Here is a 19,134-nt window from a genome sequence, read left to right on the forward strand (position 1 = left end):
TGTTTGAGCTGAGATGTTCATCTTTTCCTGCCCTTGGATGTCAGTGCTCCTGGTTCCTGGACTTTTGGACTCAGACAGGGACTGAGACTATCAGCTCCCCAATTCTCAGGCCTTCCAACTTGGGCTGAATTATACCACTTGCTTTACCAGTTTGCCAGCTTGCAGACAACAGAACATGGGACTTCTTGACCTCCATAACCATGTGAGCCAATTCTTTTAATAAATAGCCTCTAATATTATCTCTACATAACCTGTTGGTTCTTTTTCTCTGGAGAGCCCTAATACAAAGGCAATCTGGGTTCATTCTGTGTTTACCCTGCACCAGCCATGGAACTGGCCATTTCTTTATTTTCTTTTTCTTTTTCTTTTGAGATGGAGTCTCGCTGTGTCACCAGGCTGGAGTGCAGTGGTGCAATCTCAGCTCATGGTAACCACTGCCTCCCGGGTTCAAGCAATTCTCCTGCCTCAGACTCCTGAGTAGCTGGGACTATAGGCGCGTACCACCATGCGTGGCTAATTTTTGGATTTTTAGTAGAAATGGGGTTTCACTATGTTGGCCAAGCTGGTCTCGAACTTCTGACCTCGTGATCTTCCCACCTCAGCCTCCCAAAGTGCTGGGATTACAGGCGTGAGCCACCGCGCCTGGCCCTGGAACTGGCCATTTCACCAAGGAGCCCTGGGTTTTGTTTCATTTTTTGATGGGTGGGGAATGGCATTTAAAAACCAAGATATGGGTTCCAGGCTTGCTCATTGCTACTGGGGCATCTTTGATTCTTGGCTATTTCAGCATATGGCACTAGTAAATGTACATATATAATACATACAAACATGTATAAATATGTAGATATATACATGCATCTATACATATTTTAGAAATGAGTTCTTATCAATACCTACAACTCCAATTCATCCTACAGGGTTTCTTTTTTTCTAAATTTTAAATTTCTTTAAAAATTTCTGATTCTGCTGCTTGACTCAGAGCCACAGGGTTTTGCTTTATTTTTTCTTTTGTTTCCCCTCATTCCATATTTGTATGTCTCTTCTCCCATAGTGAGAACACTGTCTCCCAACAAAATCAATATATTTACTTATTTGTTCAACCCTATAAGACATCTAAAATAGTTTCAGAACTGTGCAACCTCTTTTTTAAATGTATTTTTTTCATATAAAAACCCCATAATGGGATGCAACCTCTTTTGAACACACTCTTTTTATGTCTGTGGAATTTCCCACCATGTGAGTCTAAAAAAAAATCTAAAAAACTCCCTTCCCAGTCTTCTTCGTAGATAGGCACAAATAAGTTACCTGGGTTCCACCAGTCACATTCACCCGTGTGGGATGCTGGTCCACAATAAAGCAATGGGAGGAAACAGGCTCTGCCCTAAACATCTATTTACCTGGTGAGAATGGCTGATGGCTGAAAAGTCTGGAATTCAGAGCCCACTGAGTGTGTTAGGTGGAGCTCTACACAGAAATGGCACTAGAGGTGGCAGTAAGGGCCACTCCAGCAAAGTCCAGTTGGAGGCAATGCAAATTGCGTGGTCTAGTACCAAAGGTGGTAGCAGAAATTCCTCATCAGACTAGTGCTGAAATATGGTTTTGGATATTGACCTTGGAAGCTTAGCCTAAAGCATAGTTCTCTAGTCCTACCAGAAAATCTGTGAGCTACTCAGTGTTCTTTAATAAGTAATATTTTTTCCTACATGGGCAAACAGTCAGCTTTGAAGCTTATTATGAATCATTCTGCCCTGTAAATTTTTCTGATCACGGGTCAGTTTCCTCCAAAAATTTTACATTTGTTTTTCTTTATTTTCTTGTTATTTTTTTCATTGAGATGGGGTCTCACTCTGTCACCCAGGCTGGAGTGCAGTGGCACCATCACAGCTCACTGTAGCCTCAACCTCCTCAGGCTCAGGTCATCCTCCCAGCTCAGCCTCCCAAGTAGCTGGGACTACAGGCACGCACCACCATGCCCAGCTAAGTTTTGTATTTTTTTGTAGAGACATTATTTCACCATGTTGCCCAGGCTGGTCTAACACTCCTGGGCTCAAGTGATGTGCTTGCCTTGGCTTCCCAAAGTGCTGGGATTATAGGCATGAACCACCACACCCGGCTTTGTTTTTCATTTAAATAATTAACTCACCTGGAATTTTAAAACTTTCTTTTCTTTCTTTTTTTTGAGATGGAGTTTTGCTCTTGTTGCCCAATCTGAGTGCAGTGGTGTGATCTCGGCTCACCGCAACCCCGCCTCCTGGGTTCAAGCGAATCTCCTGCCTCAGCCTCCCAAGTAACTATGATTATGGTGATGCGCCACCATGCCTGGGTAATTTTGTATTTTTAGTAGAGATGGGGTTTCACCATGTCAGTCAAGCTGGTCTCCAACTCCTGACCTCAGGTGATTCACCTGCCTTGGTCTCCCAAATTACAGGCATGACCCCACCTAGCCTTAAACTTTTTTTCTTAAGGCTATGTCTTAACCCAGGTTCCCTGAAACTTGCTTCTCAAAGTGGGGTCCTCAACTAGCAGCATCAGGGATAGCTTATTAGAAATGTAGAAGCTTAGGCCTCACTCCTGACTCACTGAATCCGAATCTGCATTGTAATGAGCCCCCTAGGGGATGTAAAATTTGAGAACCACTGCCCTAAAAATAGTGTCTGAAGCAAGGATTAAGTGCTGATGCTTTATTTGGCGGGTGTTAACTCAGAATAAGAAGATTGGGAAAAAAGAGAATTGAGGCAAGGAAAACTAGAAGTAATGCATGGTGGTGGGTTTCTACTCTGGCCTCTACTTTATAATGAGTAGAGGCTTGCAGGTTGCTTGGCAGGAGTGCACACTTGACCATGTGGCAAGTGTTTGGACAGGATGTATGGAGAAACCCTGCCTAAGAGAAATCCACCAAAGGAGGTAGGTGAGGGAATTATCCTCCCATCTCCTGTTTCCCAGTGATTGCTCCACAGGGGGTTAACCCTTATGCTTCTGGGTCATGTAAGTCAGAGCCTTTGGTGGCCATTCAGAAGCCAGATTACATATCCTGTTGCATACTATTTTATCCAAGTGTGGAAGTGGCAGGAGAAGCCAGAGAGTGCCTCCACCAGCTAGTCACTGTGGTTATACAACAGCAGCCAGAAAGAAGGGCCTGGGCAGTGGGACTGGGTGGAGCTGGTTGGCTACAGCCGCAGTCAAGGCCAAAGAAATCTGAGAAGACGTCAGAAGACATATCCAATACAGCTTACCCATTCGCCAGTCAGAAAAGTTGTGTGGGGTAGCATGTCAATGGATAGGACCTTCTGTAAGCTTTAGATGGTGGTGTTGGTTGAAGCCCTGTAGACAATGAAAGCGAACTCATATATGCTATGCATATTGATTCTGGTAAAAATAAATCATTGCCCCAGAGTAGAAGGCATGGCTTTCCATTACAGATGGTTCTCACACTAGAATATGGAGCTGCCGTTCTCAAAAAATAAAAAAATAAAACTCGTCACCTCTTTTCTAAGAGAGGAAATACAAATCCTTTTATTTATAAAGTTCCCTTTAAGGTTGTGGCCAGTTGCAATTTTCTGGAAAGCGTAATGGAAGAGACAGATGTATCAAGCTACAGAAGGCTTGATTCAAGCTACCGTTACTAGTTCTAAGGCCATAATTGATATTCATCATCTCCCTTCTCCACCACCCATGCTAGACTTCCCTCTTGTCCAACACTTCAGCTGATTCATCTAGATTGGTTGCCTGACTGGATGATCTTCATACCTAGGGGAGGAGGTAGGGATCTGAAGCTCTTAGTTGAACAGCCCTTTCTGAGTTATAATTGCTTTACCAGGAGTGGAAGTACTAGGAGGTATCTCAGTGAATCTCCTGGATTTCCTGCAATCCAAGAGGAATAATCCAGGCTGCTAAAGGTTTTATAATTTTTTTGGAGACAGGGTCTTGCTCTGTTGCCTGGGTTGGAGTGCAGTGGCATGATCATGACTCCCTGAAGCCTTAAACTCCTGTGCTCAAGCGATCCTCCTTCCTCAGCCTCTTGAATGGTTAGGACTATAGGTGTACACTACCATGCCCAGCTAATTTTTTAATGTTTCTGTAGAAACAGGGTCTCACTATGTTTCCTAGGCTAGTCTTGAACTTTTGGGCTCAAGCAATCCTCCCATCTTGGCCTCCCAAAGTGCTGGGATTATAGGCTCATTCATGAGTCTCCACACCTGGCCAATTATTATAATTATTCTATTTTAACTCCTTTCTTTGCCCACTGACTTGCAGTGCTCAAGGCAGCCAGGTAAGTAGTTACAGCTTCCAGGTCAGTGGAACCTGAGTGTGTGCCCTCACAGAGATATCTCCCGGGAAACCAGAACTTCTAACATAAGAGTCCAAAGTTCTGGGAACAAAAAGCAAAAATTCCTCAAATGTATCACTGGGTGTAAGAGTGAAAGGGGCCACTTCTACTTCCATCCCTTGCTTTCTGGATTCATCCTTTCTAGTCATTACAGATTAGTACCATATATTGGTCTTTAGTTCAAAGAATATTATAACCTGGAGGACTGGGCCACAACCCTGTGAGATGTTGTCACCTCGTTTTGCCTTATCTGAGTCTCAACAGGCTTTTCCACAATATTATCAGGTCAGCTGCTCTTGTGTGTGTGGTACATGGTAAGGCCAGTAGACCACGGTCATCAGCCCATTTTCACTCCCTCTTTCACCATAAAATAGCTCTCTTGTTTGGAGGAAGTGTTGCATGGGTTAATATGTCAATGGATAAGGTGTCTATGAGCTCTCAGATGGTGGTACTTCTGAAGTCTGTGGCAGGAAAGGCAAACCCATGTATTAAGTTTATATTAACACGTGTTTATATCTTACCCCTTGTGTTTCTACCTCACCCCTTGGTAGGGTGACCATAAGTGGCAGTTTGATTGGGATGGTCCTGGTTTACACCCACGGGTATTTACCCATTGTTCCTGTGTAATCATGACTAGCATTCCTTTTTGCTCTCAACAGTGACCCAATTTGGACAATAAATTCTGTGGTTACCCTTTCCCTAGGAACACCATGCTATGTTAGCCGAGCACCATGAGTCCCTGCAGAGAAGGTCATCCTGATTGCCCCTCTACCTTGCTGTCTGTTGTGGTAAGTATGGTAAGTATGACTGCCTTGTCCTTTATGGTGAAGTGCTCCCGCCTGGCCCCTGCAATTCTGGGATTTTTATCATCTCTGCTACCAACAGGGAACTCAGTTCCATAGCAGCCTTTTCCTTAGCAACAACTCTGGACTATAAGGAGAGCCAGTACCACCCAATGCCTCCAAAAGCCTCCTCCATGGTGCATTCTTTTTTTTTTTTTCTTTCGAGATGGAATCTCACTCTGTTGCCCAGGCTGGAGACTAGTGTGGCATGATTTCAGCCCACCGCAACCTCTGTCTCCCGAGTTCAAGCAATTATCCTGCCTCCGTCTCTTGAATAGCTGGGATTACAGGCGTGTGCCACCAAACCCAGCTAATTTTTATATTTTCAGTAGAGACGGGTTTTTGCCATGTTGGCCAGCCTTGTCTCGAACCCCTGACCTCAGGTGATCTACCCGCCTCTGCCTCCCAAAGTTCTGGGATTACAGGTGTGAACTACCGTGCTTGGCCGATAGTGCATTCTTTATTGGCTTAGCAGTGTCCTCTGGGCCAGCCCAGGGCAGGTGGTGGGTTCTTGAGCCATACCTAGGAAACATTTCGAATACTCCCACCTCCCTGAGCCTTCTGACTCCTTCCTCAATAATACACAAGGAAATCTGGCTTCTCCACTTTATTTATTGTAGGCCATTGCTGGGACCAGGCTTTCAAGAACCATCCCAGAAAACAGCTAAGACAAACTCCAGCCTTCCCTACTGAACATTAATTCTCGTGTTCTGTATGTGTGTATTAGCCAGGGTTCTCCAGAGAAACAGAACTGATAGGATATACACACTGATATATAAGGGAATTATTATGGGAATTGGCTTAGGCAATTACGAAAGCTGAGAAGTCCCACAATCTGCTGTCTGCAAGCTGGAGAAACCAGAGAAACTGGTGATGTAATTCAGCCTGAGTCCAAAGGCCTGAGGACCAGGGTGGCTAATGGTGTAATTCTCAGTTCTGGGTCCAAAGGTCTGAGAACCAGGGTGGCTGATGGTGTAACTCTCAGTCCAGGGTCCAAAGGCCTGAGAAAAGGGGGTGGGGGCAGCTTGGGTATAAGCCTCAAAGTCTGTAGGCCAAAGAACATGGAGTTCTGATGTCTGGGAGCAGGAGAATATGGATGCCCCAGCTCAAGAAGAGAGAGAGAGAGTTTGCACTTGCTTTGCCTTTTGTTCTATGAGGGCCCTCAGTGGATTGAGTGATGCTTGCCCATATTGGGTGAGGGCAGATCTTACTCAGTCCAGGGAGTAAGATCTGGGTAACCCATAACCCTGTCAAGTTGACACCTAGTCAAGTCCACACACATTTCACAATTCCTGCCAGTCCACATTAGCCAAGCTCTGCAATATCTTTGGCAAGTATGCTTTTTTCTCCCTGGAGCAGGGCATTTTCTTCCCAGTATGGGCTGTGCTACAACCTGACTCTCGTATTGTTGGAGGCAATAAAGCGGGGGGCCAGGTCTTGAGGAGAACAAGTCATGGGGAAGGGGGTCTTCCTTGGGCAGGAGACTTCAGGGCATTTGAATGGTCATGATGCTCATTAACTCTGATATCCCTATCCCAGGTCTCAGGGTCCCACTCTTTTCCTATCTGGGCTCTCACTTTGAAATGGCAGCCTGTCAAGGGCATGCGTTTAGTTTCCTTTGCCATTCTGCTACCCTTTGATCTTGGGCTTGATTTTAAGAGCCTATCCTATGACTACAGGAAATAAGACTCTCAAAGTTTCCATAGAGGCTTTCTGACTTTAAAGCATTGCATGACTTGGCTCCGAGCCTGCTATTTTTTGTTTCCAGGATCTCCAGTGCCTTATAATTATCATTGTTTCTGAGCTGATTATCACAGCTACTTGATCTTCCAAAGTCTTGCTCTCCATACAGTTTACTCCAAATAAACTCAAGTGAAAGCTATGGTGCTATTGCATATCAGGATTATCACCATCTGCCTTAGAGAGTCTCTATTGATTTCAGGAAGGTGAGCCATACAAACCCAAAATTTATCTTGAGGATTTGCTTTCTAGAACTACTTGTGGACCCAATTGTCTTAACTCATTTTCTCTAGAAAATAGAATCTGAAACAAAGATTAAATGCTGATTGGGAAAGCAGACAGAGAGAGTAAAAAGGCAAATGACATTGGCTAGGATGAGAAGCAATGCAAGGTGGTGTGTTATCATATAGGCAACTGCTTCATGACCAGTGGCAAAGAGCCATGACAGGCTACTTAGTAGCTATGTCTGCTCAGCCATACAGGACATCTCTGGACAGGCTGTTTTGGAAAATCATAACTCAGTTCATAGGAGGGAAGAAAGGGAATTTATCTGACCAGCTCCCTCCTGGTTTGTTGGTTTTTATTTTTATTTTTATTTTATTTTATTTTATTTATTTATTTTGAGAGAGTCTCACTCTGTCCCCCAGGTTGGAGGGCAGTGGGTTAATCTTGGCTCGCTGCCACCTCCTCCTGCCAGGTTCAAGCAATTCTCGTGCCTCAGCCTCCCAAGTAACTGGGATTACAGGGGTGTACCACCACACCAACCTAATTTCTTGTATTTTTAGTAGAGATGGTGTTTCACCATGTTGGCCAGGTTGGTCTCAAACTTTTGGCCTCAAAATGATCCACCTGCCTCAGGGTCCTAAAGCGCTGGAATTATAGGCATGAGCCACCGTGCTCGGCCTCCCTCCCATCTTATTTCTCATTGGTCAATATGCTCCCCATAGGGAATTAATTCCCTAGGTGGCATCCTCCAGCTCCTCTGGCTGCTCGGAAGCCAGATCCCACATCCTGCAGTGTGGCATTTCATCTGAGTCCAGAAGTGGTGGAGGACCAGAGACTCCAGACAGGTGGCTGGCCAGCCTTATTGTGCAGGAGCAGCCAAACGGAGAGTTGAGCACTTCTGGGCAAGTGACTAGTCAGTTGCAGGTGACTGAATGCACAGATCTAGTTGGCCATGAAGGTAGCTGTGGAGCCAGGAGAAAGGCTAGACCTAAGGAATGTGAGACAGCACATGGGATGTGTCTGATACATTTATTAATAAACTATTAATACACATATTGTCTTTGTTTTATATGGAAAAGGTCAAACATTCATAAAAATTGAGAAAATCGTTTAGTGACTCTCTGTACCCATCTTTTAGTTTCAACAATTATGATCATTTTACCAACTGTTTTTTTACTGCAACATTGTAAAGCAAGTCCTAAACATTGTGTCATTTCATCCATAAATATTAATTATGTGTTTCTGAGATTTTACATAACCACTATGTCACTAATAAAACTAACAAATTATCAATAGTTTTGTAACATTATATAATGCTTAGTCTATATTCAGATTTCCTTAATTCTCTCATAGGAGTTTGTTTTATTTTGGTTGGTTTTGGTTTTATAGCTGTTTATTTGAAATAGAATCAAAGCAAAGTCCACACATTACGTTTGGTTGCCATGTATCTTAAATCTTTTCAGTTCTATTTGGTTAATTCCCCACCCCATCCCACACTTTTGTTTCCCCATTGCCATCAGTTTGCCATTGATTTGTTAGAGATAGTGTAACATTTGTCTCACATTCTGAATTTGACTGATTGTTTCCTTCTGGTGTCACTCAACTGTTTCTTCTATCCCACCTTTTAATTTTTTTTTTTTTTTTTTGTATTTTTTTTGTAGAGTTGGAGTTTCACCATGTTGGCCACTCTGGTCTCAGACTCCTGACCTCAAGCAATTCCCCCTCCTCAGATATCCCTTTTAGTTCCTAAAAGTTGTTCTTTAGATACAGACACTTAATTATAGGTTCAATTGTGTTTTTTTAAGGCAAGAACACTTCATAGGTGCTACTGTGTACTTACTATGGCACAACACCATAAGGCTCATAGTGATGATGCTCTGACTGACAAACTCATGTGGAATTAATTTTCTTATGTAGTGGGAGGTAGGAATCCAGCTTCAACTTGGTTGTGAGGCATGATAGCTTTTATACATTGCTGGATTCCATTTGTGGATATTTTGTTTAGCATATTTTCAGTTATGTTCAAAAGTAAGATTATCAGTAATATTTCTATCTTGTACTTTCTTTGTCTTATACCAAGATTTTACCAGCTTAATACAATTAATGGGGGACTGGTTCTTTTTCTATTTTCTCAAAGATTTCATAGAGGATTTGTTTCTTCAATATTTGATGTGACCCAAGTAAAACTCTCTGGGTCAGGTGATTTTTTTTGGAGGCTAAATTTTAATAGTTACAGGACTACTAAGGTTTTCTATTTTTTCTCAAGTCAGTTTTGAAAATATGTTTCCTTAGACATTTAAATTGTTAGCTGGGTGCGGTGGCTTACTCCTGTAATCTCAGCACTTTGGGAGGCTGAGATGGGTGGATCACCTGAGGTCAGGAGTTCGAGACCAGCCTGCCCAATATGGTGAAACCCCATCTCTACTAAAAATACAAAAATTAACTGGATGTGGTCGCAGGTGCCTGTAATACCAGTTACTCGAGAGGCTGAGGCAGGAGAGTCACTAGAACCTAGGAGGCTGAGGTTGCAGTGAGCTGAGATCATGCCATTGCACTCCAGCCTAGGGGACAGAGTAAGACTCCATCTAAAAAAAAAAAATTAAAATTGCTTTTTGTTTGTTTTTTGAGACAGGGTCTCACTCCTGTTGCCCAGGTTGGAGTACAGGATGCAATCACAGCTCACTGCAGCCTTGACTTCCTGGGCTCATATGATTCTCCCACCTCAGCCTCCCGAGTAGCTGGTACTATAGGCACATGCCACCATGCCTGGCTAATTTTTGTTATTGTTTTACTTTTACTAGAGATGTGGGAGGAAAAAGAAATTTAAATTGTTGACTTTGTTTTCAAATTCATTGGCATAAGTTTTCATAGTATTCTATTTTCTTTTTAATCTGTCATATCTATAATTTCTCTTCCAACTTCATTTGTTTCTATTATTGCTTAAGTCATTCCTCTTTTTTCTTATTAGTCGTATCAGAGGTTTTGTTTTAGCTCATTAGTCTTAGTCTTTAAAAAAAAATCAACTTTTGGTTTTGTTGATCCTGTCTCCCATAACTTTCTTTCTTTTTTTTAAATTTATACCTGTTCTTTTATTATTTCCCTTTTTATTTTCTTTAAGTTAATTCAGTTGCTGTTTTGTAACTTCTCATGTTGCATGCTTAACTCATTACTTTTTAGCCTTTCCTATCAGTACTAGAAGTGGGATCCTAAACACGTGATCCTATCACAGTGATATGTTGGCACATGACAAGGAAATACACATCATAGGCTGGGAATATAAGAATCTAGGTTATGTAGTAACAAAACACTTGGTAAAATGGCTGCTTGCAGTGATTTGATTGCAAATCTGATCAAGTGCCTGATACTGATTCAGTTGCTTCAAAGGAAGTTGTTGGAAAGAGCCAGTGTTAGCATGTGTTGGTTGCCTTTTGCTTTGTTTAGCAAGGTTTTTATATAAAGAGATAATCACTGGAAAGAATTGACTAATACATGAAAAATGGAAAAGAATGGACTGAGCGCAGATATTTGGGGCTTTCTTGTGTTAGAAAAAAATTGCTTTTAGACCCCAAATACAAAGTAAGACTGATAAAAGTTTTGAGTGACTAAAGCCAATTAACATTTTCTAAAAAAACACAAAGTGATTCAGTCTATGGCAAAGATTGGATTGGAAGTTGAGACTTCTCACTCAAGCCTATTATTTCAGATGGCCTCAAAATAACCATTATTAGGTGAAACAGAAAGGCATGGGGACAAGGAAATTAATCAGGCTTGGGAATTTTATTTAAAAGAGAAATTTGGATGTGCTTGTTGGCATACGGAACTATCTAGAAGCAAGTAAGTTAGAAGCCTACTAAATTTGTAAGGAATCGATTAACCAAAGAAAACACAAATGCACCTTTGAAAAAGGCTTCAACTATTTAAACTTCAAATTAACTCTGAAGTCCTTAAATTCACACCACTATGGCGTTGGCTATAAGAGTTCTGCAGCCCCCCAAGGAGGTAGCCACTTCAGATGTGTCCATAGAAGAACCAGAGAGCAGAGTGAGGGGCCATGATAACACAGGATAAAGAATCTTTCCAGAACGCAGAATCAGGGTCTAATGAAGGAACTTTCCCTATCCTTCAGTCAGACTTCATAATGCTTGTTTCTCAGGGTGTAATTGATAAGTTCTAGTGACTTTTTTTTTTTTTGACAGAGTCTCTGTTGCCCAGGCCAGAGTGTAGTGTTGCAATCTCCACTCACTACAGCCTTGAACTCCTAGGCTCAAGCAATCCTCCCACCTCAAGGCACCTGAGTAGCTGGGCCCACAGGCATGTACCACCATCCCCAGCTAATTTTCTGTGTGTTTTTTATAGAGACGGAGTTTCGCCATGTTTGCCAGGCTGGTCTCAAACTCCTGGCCTCAAGTGATCCGCCCACCTAGGCCTCCCAAACTGTTGGGGTTACAGGCGTGAGCCACTACTACTCCCAGCATGCATCTAATTTTAGTATCTGAAGTTTTTAGAGATTTAACTCTAGTTGTGTATGCTGACCCTTGGTTTTGGTGGCTTGCTTCCTTGTGACTTGGTAATTTTTAGACATGGGTTTCTCTTTGCCTGAGCTCTTTAGGATTACTTGTGGGCCTGGGTTGAGGATGTGTTTATCCAGAGAAGATGTATATTTGCTGCTTCCAGTCACCTAAGGACATTATCAACCTGGCACTATTTAAACATAATTTTTCAGCTTGGGTTTTCCTGAACTATCTAGATAGTGTAAGTTAAATGCAAGGCCAGACAATACAGTTACAAACTCTTGAAGGAACCTTTTTTATTATTATGTTTTTTTCTATTCAGAGCTGAGGCTGAAATGGACATTTTATTTTTGTGGTTTTCCTTTGTTGGCTGGACCTTGGGCCAATTATTTAACCTTTTCCAGTTTCAATTTAAAACTTACAGCATATATTTCTTGTGAGCATTAAATGACAGAATGCAGGTGAGGTGCTTAGATTGTGCTTGGCATAAAGTACTTGATAAGTGTCACTTTTTGGTTTGCTCTTTCTATGGCAAAACCTAGATCCAAACAATTAGAAATGGTACAAAACAGACCAGGCATGGTGGCTCACTTCTGTAATCCTAGCACTTTGAGAGGCTGAGGCTGGTGGATCTCTCAAGCCCGAGTTTGAGACCAGCTTGAGTAACATGGTGAAATCCCGTGATATGACTTGGATTTGTGTCCCTGTCTAAATCTCAAGTAGCATTGTAATCCCCAGTGTTGGAGGAGGGACCTAGTGGGAGGTGATTGGGTCATGGGGGTGAATTTTCCCCGTGCTATTCTCGTGATAGTGAGTTCTCATGACATCTGGTTGTTTAAAAGTGTGTAGTACCTTTCCCTTTGCTCTCTTTCTCCTGCTGCAGACAAGTAGGATGTGCCTGCTTCCCCTTCACCTTTCACTGTGATCGTAAGTTTCCTGAGGCCTCCCCAGCCATGCTTCCTGTACAGCCTGTGGAAACATGAGCCAATTAAACTTACTTTCTTTATAAATTACCTAGTCTCAGGCAGTTCTTTTTTTGTTTGTGTTTGTTGTTTTGAGATGGAGTCTTGCTCTGTCGCCTGGGCTGGAGTGCAGTGGCACGATCTCAGCTCACTGCAATCTCTGCCTCCCGAGTTCAAGCGATTCTCCTCCCTCAGCCTCTTGAGTAGCTGAGATTACAGGTGCGCGCCGCTGTGCCTGGCTAATTTTTGTATTTTTAGTAGGGACAGACTTTCACCATGTTGGTTAGGCTGGTCTCGAACTCCTGACCTCGTGATCCACCTGCCTCGGCCTCCCAAAGTGCTGGGATTACAGGCGTGAGCCACCGTGCCTGGCCTGGCAGTTGTTTATAGCAATGTGAGAATGGACGAATACATACTGTCTCTGCAAAAAAAAATACAAAGAAAAAATAGCTGGATGTGGCGATGTGCACCTGTGGTCCCAGCTACTCAGGATACTGAGGTGGGAGGATCACCTGAGCCTGGGAAGTCAAGGCTGCAGTGAGCTGAGACTGCACCACTGCACTCCAGCCTGGACCTATGAATAGGTGACAATTCATGTGATTCAGATACTACCATGGAATATATGCAAAATATCCTTTAGGGAAGTGAGAGATGAAGAAGCTATTTGATTTTTCTGGGACCTCCAGGAAAGACGCTTAAGTTCCTCATTTGGCATTCTCTTCTGTGGTCCTAGAACACCACCAGGTTTGCTAAATCTCATGATTACAGAATATTAGTGTTGATATTTAGTGAAAAAGTCAGTTCACTAGTTCAGTGCAGTGGTAACATTCCTCATGAGGATGATCAGAGGCCCTAAACAAATGGGCTGAACCTCCATCAGTCCCATGTGGGTATCAGCCTCATATGGGGTATATTAGTTTGCTAGGGTCGCTATAACAAAGTGCCACAAACTGGCCAGGCACGGTGGCTCATGCCTGTAATCCCAGCACTTTGGGAGGCCGAGGAGGGTGGTTCACCTCATGTCAGGAGTTCGAGACTAGCCTGGCCAACGTGGTGAAACTCCATCTCTACTAAAAATACAAAAATTAGCAGGGCGTGATGGTGGGTGCCTGTAATCCCAGTTACTTAGGAGGTTGAGGCAGGAGAATCACTTGAACCAAGGAGGCGGAAGTTGCAGTAAGCTGAGATTGTGCCACTGTACTCCAGCCTGGGTGACGGAGCGAAACTCTGTCTCAAAACAAACAAACAAACAAACAAACAAACAAACAAAAAAACAAAGTGCCACAAACTGAGTGGCTTAAACAGAAATTTATCATCTCACACTTCTGGAGGCTGGAAGTCTGAGAGCAAGGTACTGGCAGGGCCAGGCTCCCTCTGAGGGTGAAGGGAAGGGTCTGTTCCAGGCCTCTCTCCTGGATTCTGGTAGTTCCTTGGCTTGTGGCAGCATCACTCCAATCTTCACATGGTGTTCTCTCTGTGCACATGTCTGTCTCTGCATCCAAGTTTCCCTTTTATAAGGATATCAGTCTTACTGGATTAGGAGCCCAACCTACTCTAGTATGACCTCATCTTAACTAATTACATTTGCAACGACTCTATTTTTGAATAAGGTTACATTCTGAGGTGCTAGGGGTTGGACCTTCAACATATGAATTTGGGGATGGGGACACACGACTCAACCCGTGACTGGGTAGATCTTCCTCTGTGCTGTCAATAGAGGCAGAAACAAACTCTTCCTGTTCCTGTGTGCCGCTGCCCCCCTACTCCTGTGCCTCCCAGCTTTTTCTCTTCCCCTCCATACACCCATGGCTTGTTTGAAATATACATCCCTTTCCCTGGGCAGCTGCAGTAATTTCTCAGTCTTGACTCCCAGGCAGTAAAATGTCTGGGAACAGATGTCTCCAAATCTGTTTGTGTCACTGTCTCAGATTCAGATGAAGGCCCAACTTAACATGTACCAGGCACTTAGCAAGTGTTACCTTGCTAGGCACTTACCTTACTTCTCTGTCCTCATAACATCCCTCTAGAGTAGTATCCTATCTTCTTCATGAGGAAATTAAGGTTCATAGATGTTGAGTAACTTATCCAAAATTGCACCATCAATAAATAGTAGAACTAGAAATATGAACCATCAGGGTAGGATTTTGTCTTATTTCTCATCACGATAGCAGTTGGCATTTGAATAATGAGATCTTATCTGAATCCAGTTCTTCTCATTCCAAACTTTTCCACTATGCTTCCCTGCTATACCAGTAGTTATGCCAACAAATACAAGTGGCCCTTCTCTCAGAGGTTGAGAATCCAGTCACCAAGTCCTTGTTCAAACTGCAAATTGGCCTTGTCCCACTGTGTGTATATGTGGCTGTGTCAGTCTTACTAACTATCAGAACATTCAAAATCCTTAATCTAACTGGCCTGGGTTCACTGGAGTGTCATATAACACAAAGGAAATGAAGAACAAAGTTGGCCTGCCCATGCAGCCTAGTGCAACTGTCCAATGAGAAGCAATTCTGAAGAAGAGAGCCCTTCTGCCTGACAATGCCCTTGCTGAGACAGCACAGTTCACTTCAGAAGCTTCCTTACCAGCTCTTCAGAGAAGTAGCAAAATCTCCTGACTATATTCATGTGCCATGCCACTTGTCTCTCCACGCCATCCCACTGCTAGGGAAGAGAAGAAAAGACAATTGGAATATTGGAGATGAACAGCAAAAGCTCTTCCCTTCAACTGTCAGGGAGTCCTGAGGTCCCTGGAGGCAGGAAGATGAACTGATAATCCTCTCAGGTCCCCAGGACTTTAATTCAGGTAAAGCAGGATGCAGGCTCCGGCTTAACAGGGTAACTGTAGGAGCTCGGACTTGACCTGAGTGGGGACACTGGGAAGTGATTCCAAGGAAGATGACCCTTGCCAGACATTCTTCGATGTTCACCAACTGGTCTGTTCACCTGAGATTTGAGAGCTCAGTTTTCTCCAGAGGGACCGTCAGGTCAAATCCTCATTCTCTGCATACAGGTCCGCATCCTGAAATTCTAGTCTCCTGGACTTGAAACTCCCGGGAAATGTGGAGAAAAGGGTAGATTTGAGAGGTGAATGCACAAAGAAGGGAGGAAGAATGTTCAAGATGAGAAAATAGATCAGTCTCTGAGGCATGTTTTCTGTTAATCAGGAAATGAAAACTGAGGCAATTATATAGTGAGGGGATAATTTTCTTTCACTTCTTGCTTTTTCTTTCCAGGTGTTCTTCTTGCAGACAAATGAGTCAATTTCATGAATTGGCCCATTTCCTTTGTCTCTATGAACCTAAGGTATTATTCCCATTATTTATTTTTGTTTTACTTTTAGAAATGGAGTTTCACTCTGCCAACCAGGCTAGAGTGCAGTGGTGTGACTGAACTCCTAGGTTCAAGCAATCCTCTCACCTCAGCCTTTAAAAAAACTTTAATTTTAATTTCAATAGTTTTGGAGGTACACGTGGTTTTTGGTTACATGGATAAGTTCTTTTGTGTTGATTTCTAGGAATTTGGTGCACCCATCACCTGAGCAGTGTATACTATACCCAATATGTAGCCTTTTTTTTTTTTTTTTTTTTTTTTTAAGACCGAATCTCACTCTGTCGCCCAGGCTGGAGTGCAGTGGTGCAATCTCAGCTCACCGCAACCTCCGTCTCCTGGGTTCAAGTGATTCTCATGCCTCAGTCTCCCGAGTAGCTGGGATTACAGGTGCTGTGCCACCACGCCCAGCTAATTTTTGTATTTTTAGTAGAGATCAGGTTTCACCATGTTGGCCGGGCTGTTCTCGAACTCCTGACCTCAGGTGATCTACCCACCTCAGCCTCCCAAAGTGCTGGGATTACAGACATGAGCCACCCCACCAGGCCCAATATGTAGTCTTTTATCCTCTGCCCTCCTCCTCCCCTTCGTCGCTCCCCTCACCAAGTTCCCAAAGTCTATTATATCATTCTTATGTCTTTGCATTCCCATAGCTTAGTTCCTACTTATAAATAAAAATATTTGGTGTTGGATTTCCATTCCTGAGTTACTTCACTTAGAATAATGGCCTCTAGCTTCATCCAAGTTGCTGCAAAAGACATTATTTCATTCCTTTTTATGGCTGAGTAGTATTCCATGGTGTATATATACCACATTTTCTTTATCCACTCATTAGTTGATGGGCACTTAGGTTGGTCCCATATTTTTGCAATTACAAATTGTGCTGCTATAAACACACGTGTGCACGTGTCTTTTTCATATAATGACTTCTTTTCCTTTGGGTAGATACCCTGCAGTGGGATTGATGGATCGAATGGTAGTTTTAGCTCTACTTCTAGTTCCTTAAGGAATCTCCATACTGTTTTCCATAGTGGTTGTACTAGTTTACATTCTCACCAGCAGTTTTAGACATGTTCCCTTTTTGCCACATCCATACCAACATCTATTATTTTTTGACTTTTAAATTATGGCAATTCTTGCAAGAGTAAGATGGTAACTTTTTGTGGTTTTAATTTGCATGTCCCTGATAATTCGTGATGTTGAACATTTTTTTCATATGTTTGTTGACAGTATATCCTCTTTTGAAAATTGTCTATTCATGTCCTTTGCCCATTTTTTTGATGAGATTGTTTTTATCTGGCTGATCTGTTTGAGTTCCTTGTAGATTCTGGATACTGGTCCTTTGTCAGATGCACAGTTTGTGAATATTTTCTCCCACTCTGTGAATTGTCTGTTTATTCTGCTGATTATTTCTTTTGCCGTGCAGACCCTTTTTAGTTTAATTAGGTCCTGTTTATTTATTTTCATTTTTGTTACATTTGCTTTTGAGGTCTTAGTCATGATTTCTTTGCCTAAGCTAACGTCTAGAAGAGTTTTTCTCATGGTATCTTCTAGAATTTTTATGGTTTCAGGTCTTAGATTTAATTAAGTCTTTGATCCATTTGGAGTTGATTTTTGTGTAAGGTAAGAGACGAGAATCCAGTTTCATTCTACATGTCTGCTTCAGCCTTCTGAGCAGCTGGAACTACAGGCGTGTGCCACCACATCTGGCTAATTTCAAAATATTTATTTATTTATTTATTTATTTAGTAGAGACAAGGTCTCGCGATGTTCGTCCAGTCTCTAATTCCTGGCCTCAAGTAATCCTTCCTCCTCTTTCTCCCAAAGTGCTGGGTTTAAAGGTGTGAGGCACCGTATCTGCCCTATTCTCAATATTGAATCTATAAAGTCCTTGGCATAGACTCTGTCTCAGGGAGCAGTGCAGGGCTAAGTCCAGAATCCAGGTCTTCTCACCCAAGCCCTGGCTCTCAACTACCCTTCAGGGGGTCTCTGCCCTCCTGTGGAAGAGAAGTTCCGGTTCCATGACAGGCAACTTGTCAGGGTAAGCATTCAGAAACTGATCCGCCCTCAGTGGCTCTCTGACAACTGTCTTCTTAATTCAAGGTTCACTTAGCATAGCTCTCATAACTGCTTCGCTCAGAGCTGGCCTGCTGACCTGCAGTTTAAAGAGAAAGGATGCTATGGCCAGGATCCTCAGTGTCACAAGAGAGGAAGTCAGGGAATCACAGAACCTTACAGCCAGAGCAGACCCTGGAGGGCGGGAGGTCTGCTCTCATTTCAGAAAGAGAAGCTAAGGCGCAGAGCAGGGAAGTGGCTTGTCCAGGGTCACACAGCTGAGCAAAGTGACAAACCTGGACTTGGAGCCAGACTTCAGGTCAGCAGTCTGGTGCTCTTCCCACCTCAACCTGCTCTCCTCTTTCTTAAAGAAAAAGAAAGAGAAGGCGTTTCAGTAGTGAGTGTGGGATAGCCACCCACTTCACCATGATTTGGAAGCATCTCTCCATCCCTCCTCTCACTGGACAGCTGTGGCAGAACAGTCAGGGCCTGCCTGACCTCTTGGGTTTTATTGTCTCCTCTCAACTTGGGCTTAAAGGGACTTTATTAACCGTGACTAATACCAGAGGATCCAAAGCTGCACCCACTTGTTAATTTTGAGGAATTTGTAAATGCAGGATTGAAAAAAGATTTAATTTTACGCGAAGGTATGAACAGCCCCTCATAATCCCGGGTAGAGGATGAACCACTCATCATCCCGGGTAGAGGCAGGTAAGTGTGTCCAGCGTCCCTCAGGGAATGCTGTTCTGATGCCAAACCCTCTGCTTCCGCGGGGTCACTTCTTGGGTGGTTTTGTTTCTCCTCTGCTTCCACAGTTGCAAACCCTCGAAGTGCCACGACCCCTGGGGTAACTCGATCTTAAGTCCCATGGCCAAACGCTCCAGCCCGCGGGGCTCCCAGGACACGACAGCGATCGGATTTCGCGTGGCAGCCAGGCTCCCCCTACTCCGGTCCCCTCCCGCCAGGGAACCCCTGGAGCCAATCAGAACGTCGCGGAGCTCGGGGTTGTAGAGTCCCGAGCCCAGGACCCGCCCCTCTTTGTTGCGGTGGCCAATGGACGCATTCGGAACATCGGCGGCTGCCCGGGTGACTCGGTTATATGTCACAGAATAACATTCGAGAATGGGACATGGAATGAGGCGACG

The sequence above is a fragment of the Mandrillus leucophaeus genome, unplaced genomic scaffold, assembly GCF_000951045.1.
Source record: "Mandrillus leucophaeus isolate KB7577 unplaced genomic scaffold, Mleu.le_1.0 Scaffold503, whole genome shotgun sequence".
NCBI lineage: Eukaryota > Metazoa > Chordata > Mammalia > Primates > Cercopithecidae > Mandrillus > Mandrillus leucophaeus.